The sequence below is a fragment of the Piliocolobus tephrosceles genome, chromosome 2 (assembly GCF_002776525.5).
Source record: "Piliocolobus tephrosceles isolate RC106 chromosome 2, ASM277652v3, whole genome shotgun sequence".
In the NCBI taxonomy this organism is placed as follows: domain Eukaryota; kingdom Metazoa; phylum Chordata; class Mammalia; order Primates; family Cercopithecidae; genus Piliocolobus; species Piliocolobus tephrosceles.
Genome location: NC_045435.1, coordinates 156746256 through 156755156, shown reverse-complemented (window position 1 = coordinate 156755156; position 8901 = coordinate 156746256).

Here is an 8901-nt window from a genome sequence, read left to right as displayed (position 1 = left end):
ACATGCGTGCCTCACCATGTGTCCCAGAGGCAGGTGTGAGGGGCACCGATATCTTCTGGCTAGTGTCCCTGCAGGGCATGGGTGCTCTCCAGCCACATGGTCACCAGTGCATTTGAGTGACATTTCCTCTCAGGAAAGGGGATGAGTGAGCTGCTCGGTGCCCTGTGAAATGCAGTCTAATGAAGTTCCGGAACTAGTGAAGCTGCAGGCTGTGGCAGGGATGGTGAGGCCCTGTGGAGGGAGGTGTTTGCCCTCTGTGTCTAACACCTGTGAAGGGGTGGAGCCTGGGCCAGAAACCAGGTGGCTCAGCGGGGCCCTTTGGAGCCCAAGTTCCTCTTTGAGGGGCAGCCCTAACCTGCCTGCCCCACCTCCACCCAGTGCCTCCACCAATAGGGCTGGGGATGTGGCTCGGGGGCAGCCCATGGCTCCAAGGGTAGGAGGGCAGCCTATGAGTAGCTGCCCCAGCCTCTCTCACTTCTCTCACCTCCTGGTTAATTGTTAACTCTTTCCCTGGCATAAGTATGTGCCAGGCTCAGCAAGCTTGGTGAAAATATGCCACGACAAGGGCAGAAAAATGGGGCCGTCACCCAGAGATAGCCAAAGCCACTTTACAGCCCCCGAAGAATTCCAGCTAGACAGGAAAGTTTGCAGTACCACTCTGCCATCTCCTGGCACAAGTAAGGGGCTGGCCAGGATGAAGTCGTCCCTGAGCAGGCCTTGCTGGGAGTGCCTGACCCTTCTGGAGGTGGTCCGGAAACCCCCGCAACCAGCCGTGCATTCCTGGATCTAACACGTGGGAGAAGTGCCACAGCAATTGAACGCTCAGCATCTTTTTTTTTTTTCCGAACAAGATAGATTTCACATACCATAAAATTCACCCTTTTGAAGTGCACCATTCAGTGGTGTTTTGTATCACAGCATCTACTTTAAGCCAGTGGTCAACCACAGGTCATCACCAAATGCGCCACCAGTGGGCCATATGGACACAATTAGAAGTGTTATTGGATCTGCTGCCTTCACACTTGTCGGCTCCTCTTTCCTAGGCTGACACTTTGAACTTTCTATTGCAGACAGTCCCCTTTCACCCATCCCGGGCCCAGCAACCCCAGAGCACCTCTGCTGGACTGCAGCCAGGACACTATCTGCTCTGAGCTGGAGCCTCCCACATCTCATTCCCTAGGCTGCCAGGGTGGAGGTCCTGAGGTTTGGAAAGGAGGCCCGTCAGCCCTGAGGCGCCCATGTCTGCTAAGGTTTTCCGGAGTCAAGGAGCATTGGCAGGGGTGGGTCCAATTTTGTGAGGTCTGAAGCTTATATAATTTGGAGGACCTTCTTTAAGAAAAAGAATGCAAAGTGGTGAATACAAAATTAGGTCTAGAGTTTTCGCAGGGGCCTGTTCAAGTGAGCACCCGAGTTACAAGTTTCATTAGCTTCACAGTAAATCTTTGCCTGCCTGGGCATTGGGCATTGTGTTTCCCTGATGGGAATGGAGCTCTGGGAAGTGCCCAGGACTTCGGTTCATCCTTGTCTCTCCCAGGTGAGGCTTGGATCTGGAAGTCAATGAAGTTGGTTTTTCTTCTGCAGATGAAGTGGCTGGTTCTGGATATCCACTAAAAACAGCCCGTTCTGTAGGGCGGAGGTACCCATAAAGGGAGCCTGGGGTCCAGGCGCATGGTGGGGGTATCACCGCAGAGCCTGGACGAAAGGGCTGACCAGTTCGCTGAGGACCAAACTGTAATTGACTCTCATGTGCACCCTGCTGTCACCCACCAGCCAAACCTCCAGCCCCCAGCGGGAGTGGGAGTGGGGCATATCTGACAGTGGGCTCTCGGAGTGCCCTGGAGAGCCATGCCACTTGCACTTGATTGCAACAGGGACGCATTCTACTCTAGTCTGTGGGCCCGTCAGCTTTTGATTCTGAGCCAGCCCGGTGTCATGATCTGTCCTGAGATAAATGCCTCTTGCAAGTCCAAAGGCTCCTACCTGGGGGCACATTCCACTTGTGTTGGGCAATAATTTGGTTATTTCCCTGCACAGGTTTGTCTCTTCTTGCATCAAGTTGGCCTTCTTTTCAAGCTTCAGGAGCCTTGAAAAGAGCCCTGCCCAGTCTCTCTTCCGAAGCCTTTGCTTGCTCAACACAGTGTACTATGGAAATCTTCAGAGCATGTTGCATTATGGCAAAAATACCAAAATATCAACCATAGAGTGACTAACTACAAAAACCACAGCTAGGTTTGCCTTGAAAATTATAACAATCTTTTTTAACTTAAAAAGAAAAACAGGCACCCCTCTCTTTCTTTCTCCACCATCGTAGCGTGTGTGTGGCTCCGCCTCTCGCCATGTCTTCTCACAAGACTTTCAAGATTAAGCAATTCCTGGCCAAGAAACAAAAGCAAAATCGTCCCATTCCCCAGTGGATTCGGATGAAAACAGGTAATAAAATCAGATAAAAACTGGTAATAAAATCTCCAACTCCAAAAGGAGACATTGGAGAAGAACCAAGCTGGGTCTGTAAGGAATTGCACATGAGATGGCACACGTATTTATGCTGTCCGAAGGTCACAATCGCATTATCATGTCAAACTGAAAATGTCACCACTATCTGGACAGTTGGACGTGTTTTTTTGGGAGTATACTTTTTCTCTCTGAATCTGTTAGGAACATGCTGGTTGACTGGGTTCCGTAATAAACACGTGAGACCTTTCATTTCAAAAAAGAAAAATAGGCCTCCTTCCCAGGGGCTCCGGATTTCACCAGCCTTCTGTGCACGCCCAGCCATACAACCCGCACAGGGGTGGCTCCAAGTGCACTGTGGCCTCTTTGAACTGTAGGCCTTTGCACATCACAATCCTTTTCCTCGCATGCCTTTCTCATCTCTTTTCTCCTCCAACTTGAACATCACTTCCTCCTGTCAGTCGCCCCTCTGCAGCTTCCTTTCTGCTCCCACAGGACCATGATGGGGAGGAGAGCTGGGGCGTGCAGGATGGAGGAGCTCTTGCTAGCAGACATTAGTCTGCGGCTCCTCTTGGGTGAGAAGGAGCCACAGGTGAAAAGACATAATCGAGCTTTTCAATGATACAGGCGTTTACTCTTGTCCTTGCGCTGGTGTCACAGGTGGCCCTGCTTGAACAGTAGCCCTGTAGCATATTCTGACCAAAGGTCTCAAGCCCTTCCTCCTTGGCCAGGCACCCGTGCCCCTTCGCCATTCACTGAAAGTGGGAGAGGTGGGAGAAGGTAAAAGGGACTCTGTGGGTGGAGTCTTCAGGTCAGAGAAGGAGAAGCTGAGCCCGAGGGCTTGGGGAGCGGAGTGGATGAGCAGGTGGAGGTGGAGGTGGGTGTGTGAGCCCAGAACTGGCCCTGCCAGATGGCTGGTCCCTGAGTCAGGCCCAGGCGCTGACTGCCACGTGGGCAGTAGCCAGCCCCAGTCATGGGAACGGCAGGCGGAATCAGAACTCTCTCCACCCCTAGGAGGGCCGCACCTGCCTGGAGCTTCTCCTGCCTGGCCCTGACAGCCCTGGGCTCCCTGTAGGAAAGGATAGGGGCGGGGCAGCGGCAAGGGTAGGGTGGGTGGAACACTTGTTATCGGGGCAGCAGTTCCCAGCCATGCCTTGTAGTGTTTGGGTCCCTAGAATAACTCACAAGGGTTGTCGATCAAGGCCACGGAGATCTGAGCCAGGCAAGGTCCAGGGAAAGGCTTTCCCAGAGCCTCCATGCCATCCCCAGGTGCCAACCTCCCTCCCCTTCCTCCCTGGAAGCCAGAGCACCACAATAAAGGGAGGGGGAGAGGTTGGTGATGCCTTCTGGGGAATGGAAGCATTTGTCTCCCAGTCCCTGCCCCTTCTGTTCCCAAGTTCATGGGAAAGGAGGACCTGTCCTGTGCCACAAGAAAGACTCTGGCCCTCACACCTGTCAGTGTACCTCTACTTGGGGCAGCATTTTCAAAGGCCTGTGCTCCAGGCCTGCGCCTCTTTCCTGCAGCCCCCAAGCTGGACCATCAAGGCCTGGTCCTGGGAGCAGTGTGGTCAGTTCAGGGGCCTGTGGTTGAACTTTTGCTGCCATCCCATCCCATGTCCAGTGAAAGATATTCACCTTTCAGACCTTCCCTTGCACATGTACTCACTCAACTAATAGCCATTAAGGACCCAGCATATGCCACATCCATTCTACATACTGGGGGGAGTCAGTGGGGAATAAAGCAGAAAAAATCCCTGTCCCATGGAACTTTATTCTAGTAGGAGTGGGGTGGGGGAAGACAAACAGGAAACTAAGCTTTACAGAGTATGGGAGAACAATAATTCTTAAACTCTCTGTGGTGAAAAACCAGTTGATTTTTTTTTCCATCTGCATTTGAATTTCTGAGCAATGTCAAATTTAGAGATCCTATAGCTAGAGATGATATGGCATAGAAGTTTCCAAATGCATCCCCTCAATTTCTGTATGTGTGTCCTCTTGCAGTGCTGGTCCACACTGTGTGCCAAGGTAATAAGAGCTTTGGGGGAAAACAGGGAAGGATGAGAGGGATGAGAAGTTTGAAGCAAGGTGGTAGGGCTGCAGGAGAGTTGCAGTTTTAAAGAGGAGTTATTAAGAAGGTGACATTTGAGCAAATATTTGAAGGAGGTAAGGGAGCGAGTCATGTGTGTAACTGAGAAAGGCGCATTCCAGATAGAAGTTTTAATAAAAGGAAAGAGAATTTATAAACTTAAACTTTGACTGGTTGAAGCCCTCCGAGGGGTGAGGGGCAGGGGCAGGAAGCAAAAGAGCATTGTAGGAGGGACACGTGTGAAGGAAAGGCCCCCCAAATCACCCCAGGCCCACCAGCATCCTGAGTGGGGCTACAGTTACATTCTACCTGGTCTCCCCTCTCCTTTCAGAACCTTCTTTCTTTACAAACCAGCTCTCAACACCTGATATGTGGGTCACTCACAACACAGGCTGTTCTTTTAATAAAATGACATTGTTTGCTGTGCTCAGCGCATCTACCTCCAGCTTTGAACACGAGAGGTGCTTTAACCCAGGAGCTGGTCTGAGTCCTGCTTCTGCATCTATAGGCACAGGGCCATGACTGTGAAGAAGATTCCATCCATCTGACTTGCTTCTGCATCTGAGCCCAGGTTATATGGCACAGGAGACATGGCAGGATGAAGATTCCTTCCTCCATTGAATGCACTTCCACACCTGCTCATGCACACCACATGCATACAAACACTTTCACACCAAACACACAGGCATGGCATACACTCATGGGCTTGTCCACATGCACACCTGCCACAAAAACTCAGCATAAGCCTCCAGGTACACAATATGGGCATGAGCACTTATACACACACGTGCACACACATACACATTTTTGGAGGCTTGAATGCACACCCATGCCCAACACACACCCCTCAGGCAGGCACTCATGTGTTGCCTGAACATGGACTCACTCTTCCTACAGGAGAGTTTCTATTCTGAGCAAACACCCAGCATCTGCAGTCAATGGCAAACAGGTGAATGGGACAAAATTCACTCATGTGTCCCGGTGACCCCACCAATACAGCCCTGAAGGAACAGGCAGCAGGCTTGTTCCCTCACCACCAGGCCCATCAGAAGTGCAAGACCAGGGTGGGGATCAGGTCTGGGTAGGAGTATATTCAGAACTTCTGGGTACTGACACAAGGTCAGGAGCCAACAGCCTTGTGCGTTCCTGACAAGTAGGTCACCATGACGAGGAGCCCTGGCTCACATGCTGGGACCTAAGGTTGACTGGAAAAGACTTGGGAAAATCCAGCTGTTGTGAGACAGCCAGTGTTAGTAGGTGTTGCTTTCCCATGCCAGTGAGTTAGGTTGGATCTGTGCAGCACCAGAGCTATGGAGTGTGTGTCAGTGGCAAGGGCTCTTGCTCAGCACAGCAAAGACTAGAAGAGGGCAGTGGCTTAGGAGGGATTGTAGCGCTGGGAAGGATGGGTGAGGCAGGGGACACATGAACAGTGTTATTTTTTTAGCACACCGGTGTGTTAGGCACTGTGCTAGGTGTTTTTCATGTATTATCTTGCAAGATACAGCCCTGCAAGTTAGATTTTATTGCCTCCATTTTACAGATGAGGAGACTGAGACTCAGAGGGCTTAAATAAATTACTCTAGGTCCTCAGCTAATAAGGGCAGAGCTGGGATATGAGTCAGGGCTTGTCTGACTGCAGATCTCAGACTTTCTCAACACCATCATGTTGAAGCTAAAACTTGCATTTTAAACTGTCAAAAGCAAGAAAGACCTAAGGAGACATGGCAAGTAAAGGTACAGTGGTATCCTAGATGTCATCCTGGAACAGAAAAAAAAAAAAACAACATGAACTTTAGTTAATGACAATTAGCTGTGATACATGTACAATTAATTGTGTTACAAGTACTTTACTAATGTAAAAGTGTTAATAATAGAGGAAACTGGGTGCAGGGTATACAGAAACTATTTATACTATCTTAATAATGATTCTGCAAATCTAAAACTGTCCTAAAATAAAAGACTTATTTTTTATTTTTTTATTTTTTTTATTTTTTTTTTTTTTGAGACGGAGTCTCGCTCTGTCGCCCAGGCTGGAGTGCAGTGGCCGGATCTCAGCTCACTGCAAGCTCCGCCTCCTGGGTTCACGCCATTCTCCTGCCTCAGCCTCCCGAGTAGCTGGGACTACAGGCGCCCGCTAACACGCCCGGCTAATTTTTTGTATTTTAGTAGAGACGGGGTTTCACCGTGTTAGCCAGGATGGTCTCGATCTCCTGACCTTGTGATCCGCCCGTCTCGGCCTCCCAAAGTGCTGGGATTACAGGCTTGAGCCACCGCGCCCGGCCAAGACTTATTTTTTAAACCTTGCATTTTTGCCAGCAACAGGAAGTAGTAGATAACCAACATTCCAAGGTGCAGCCTGTATATAAGGCCTGAAGAGGCCACGATCCCTGGAAAGTTTCTCAAAATAAGAGACCATTCTGGACTTTGTACCACTGAGTTCCCATCACCTAATAACCTAAAATAGAGACATTAATTGCAGGGCTGTGATCACAGCCAAGGCCACCTTCCTAAATGGGGCAAAAGGGCACTGAAGTCAGGCAGAGCAGCTGCAAACTGGCATGAATTCCCAAGGCTGTGGCAGAGAATTCTTGCTGGGTGTGCCTGTACCTCCCTGACAATGTGGCCTGGCCAGGCTGATGTCCCTCCATTTTCTCAACTGTTGCCACTAGAATGTAGTGGGAAAAATGTATAAGTCTTACACTTCTTTCGTTAATTTATTCTTAAATATCTTATTCTTAGTAATACTACTATAAATGTAATTGTTTTCTTGATTTCATTTTCTCATATTTTATTTCTAGTACATGAAATAAAATTCATTTTTGCATATTGATCTCATGTTTTGTCACCTTGCTGAACTTGCTTAGTCTTAGTAGTTTTTTAGTGGATTCCTTAGGATTTTCTATATACTGCAAGATTATGGCATCTACAAATAGAGATACTTTAAGTTCTTTCTTTCTAATCTTGATGCTTTTTATTTCATTTTCTTGCCTAAGTACTCTAGCCACAAGTTTCAGTACAATGTTGAATAGAATTGGTGGGAACAAATATCCTTGCCTTGTTCCTGATCTTAGGGGTAAAGCATTCAATTTTTCACCATTAAATACAACGTTAAGCTGTGGTATTTTTAAAACAAAAAGAAAATAGTTGCCCTTTATCAGACTGAGGAAATTCCTTTCTATTCCTGGTTTGTTGAATGTTTCCATCCTGAAAGAGTGTTAAATGTTTTTAAATGCTTTTTTGGCATCTATTGAAATTATCATGTGGTTTAGTCATTAATTCTATTAATACAATACATTACATTGATGTCCAGATGTTAAACCAACCTTGCATTCCTGGGATAAATCTCATTGAGTCATAGGGTATACTCTTTCATATATGTTACTATTTCATTGAGTATTTTTCCCACAAGAATGTGATCCAGGAAAGCAGGGCCACATCTGCCCCTGCTCACCACATTGTCCTCATTCCCTCTAGCAATGCCAGGCACAGAGAGTGCTCAGTGAACCTCAACAAATGAATGAAAAAGTCAGTCTATAAAACACAGGATCTCACGGCCCTCCAAAGAGTTCACACTAGGAATAGTCACATAGTGTGATTATTCATATATATAATAGGAATAGTATGATAATAGTTCACACTAGGACCATCATATTATCACAAATGTCTAAGTATGCATAATCCACATAAACTGTAGAGTCAAGGGAGGTTATAAAAAACCCAAACTTAGAATGAAGTGCTTTCTGAGTGAGGGGGCATTGGGTGGCTTGCTCCACTACAGTCAAGGGTGTCTCACTTTAGCTTCCAGACTGAGAGGCAGAAGCTTATGGGGACTTGGGGCCCTCTCTCCACATGCAGGTCCCCCCAGCCTAAGGAAACATGCCAAGGTCTCAGGTGGTGACATATGATCTAGGATTGCTGTGAGCAAACATAAGACAGATGAGTGGGTATGTTGTGGAAAGCAGGGTCTTGTCTGCTGTGGTCTGGGGATCTGTGGACCCTGTGGCAGTCAAGCTTGTCCCTGTTGACAGGTATGATCCTAATACAACTTCTAAGCAGGTTTCTTAAGCTCATCCTGAGATCACAGCTATTAATCTAAACTCTGGGGGCTGGCATGAGGATTAAATGAGATAATAAATGAAGACCCTTAGAATGATGCCCAACATAGACTAAGTGTTCAGTAAATGGGGACATTTTTGTTTCATGCTAAGTTTTATTATTGTTTTATGCTTTTATTATTTTTACAATTATTTTAGAAGGAAGTCCACTGACAGTCAGACTCTGTTGTAGCTTCATTTTATTCATAACTTCAAAAACCTGGCAGTCTCTTCCAGTAGGTACCACTTGAGTCAATCCAAGACCCAAAG